This window comes from Octopus bimaculoides, chromosome 1, assembly GCF_001194135.2.
Source record: "Octopus bimaculoides isolate UCB-OBI-ISO-001 chromosome 1, ASM119413v2, whole genome shotgun sequence".
NCBI lineage: Eukaryota > Metazoa > Mollusca > Cephalopoda > Octopoda > Octopodidae > Octopus > Octopus bimaculoides.
Genome location: NC_068981.1, coordinates 6,376,532 through 6,378,865, shown reverse-complemented (window position 1 = coordinate 6,378,865; position 2,334 = coordinate 6,376,532).

Sequence of the window (2,334 nt, the reverse complement as noted above, 5' to 3'; positions counted from 1 at the left end):
GTGTGTGTGTGTGTGTGTGTGTGTGTGTGTGTGTGTGTGTGTGTGTGTGTGTGTGTGTGTGTGTATGTGCATGCTTTAGTATGTGCGTGTATGTGTGTGTACTCCGAGTAAATATTGCTGTGCGTACATTTGTGTTCGTTTCGCCACGAACATCATCAGAGATGGTAAGAAGATCTAACGTGATGTCAGATGAGAGGATATGATTATTTGAAGAGAATTGGCAGGGAAAAAAAAGAGAAAAGAAAAAAGAAACACAAATAGAATGTGTGTTTACCATATATTGGAACCACTTTGGAACAATATATCAACGGAAGATCAATAACAGCACTAAATGGTCGCCGTTGTTGTTGTTGTTGTTGTTGTTGTTGATGGTGATATTTAATTTTTTTTATTTCCTTCTCATTTTATTTATAAACATCAAAAACTGTCCTTCGTTATACTGGCTTCAGCAATAATAATAATAATGATGACGATGATGATGATGATGATGATGATGAGGATAATAATAATACTAACAACAACAACAACAACAATAATAATAATATAAAAAAAAGATAAAGAAAGAAGTAAGCATAACTGTTCACCTGGAACTAGTGCTGCCGGTTCGACATGGTGCATTTGTTGATGTTGAGCCACCATGTCTATTGTTAACTCATTTCTTTGGAAACACTTAAATTCCCTCTCCCCCCTCTCTCTCTCTCTCTCTCTCTCTCTCTCGATCCCCCTCTTTCTCTCACTCTCCCTTTCTCTTTTCCTCCGTGTGTGTCTGCGTTTGTTCGTTTTGTTTATTATAGCCTGTGTACGACAAGTAAAATGACATGTATTTTAAATAACAACAACAATAGCAACAACACTTTCTTTTTTATTTGCCAGCGGAGCATAGAAGAGACGGACGATGATGATGATGATGATGGGGGGATGATGATGATGATTCTACCAATTCCACCACTTCTGCTACAAAAACTAATAATGTTAATAATAATACTAATAATGATGATGATGATGATGACGATAATAATAATAGCAATAATGATAATAACAATAATGATGATGATGATGCTGTATGCATGCATGTATGAATGTATGTATATATGTATGTATGAATGTATGTATGTATGTATGTAAGTATGTATGCATGTATGTATGTATGTATGCATGTATGTATGTATGTATGTATGTATGAATGTACGTAGTCGGTTCGGCCGGGGTAATACGTGACTGTTTAAGTCAACATGGCATGAAAAGGAAAGTTGTATCACGAATCCTATTGTGGCGAAATTGTTCTGATTTAATGGTCTAGTCACAAATAATAACCGACATAGCGAGATAGACGGGCAGGAAGGGAGCTAATAATGATAATAATGATAATAATAATAATAATAATAATAATAATAATAATAGCAATAATAATAATAATAGCAATAATGATAATAAATAATAATAATAATAATAATATCAATAATGATGGTGATCGTAATAATTATAATAATAATCACAACAGTAATAACAAAAGAAAATTAATAACAATAGAAAAATAATAGACATAACAATAATAGTATTAGTCGTAACAATTAAATAACAGCAATAAAAATTAAAGAAGCAGCAGCAGCAGCAGCAGCAGTAGTAGTAGTAGTAGTAGTAGTAGTAGTAGTAGTAGTAGTAGTAGTAGTAGTAGTAGAAGCAGCAGCAGCAGGAGATGAAGAAGAAGAAGAAGAAGAAGATATAAATAGCAGCTCTAACAAAAATGCTACTAATAATAGCACAACAACAATTGTACTAACAACAGCATCAACAACACCGACAACATTTTACTGCAGCGGTGACAACAATAAAGATGGCGACGATGAAAAGCCAATGCAAGCAACAGCCTGAAAATATTACATCGTCTGCTGTTATTGGTTATTGAAATAGGAAGATGAAATTTAATCAAAAAGTCAACGACAAAAGGATATTCTATTCAGACGGTAACAAATGAAAGAAAGAAAAACTGTTGGTTGTGAAATCGAATTTGTCACAGTTGTAAACTGCAGTATTTGTTTGAATAAGTTTAAAACAGGAGTTGATCAAAAGTAACAATACAAAGCATTGTTGTAGGAGAGGGTTTCACAAAGAAGCCCTTTGGTCTCCAATTTACTAACTTACTTATTGTAGATGTTCAATACAATCAAATATAACATTAAACAAACACACACACACACACACACACACTCACACACACACACACCCGCATCCACATAAGTGTATGTGTGTGTGTATCTACATGCATATATACATGTGTGTGTGTCCATATATATATATATGTATATATATATATATATATATATATATATATAT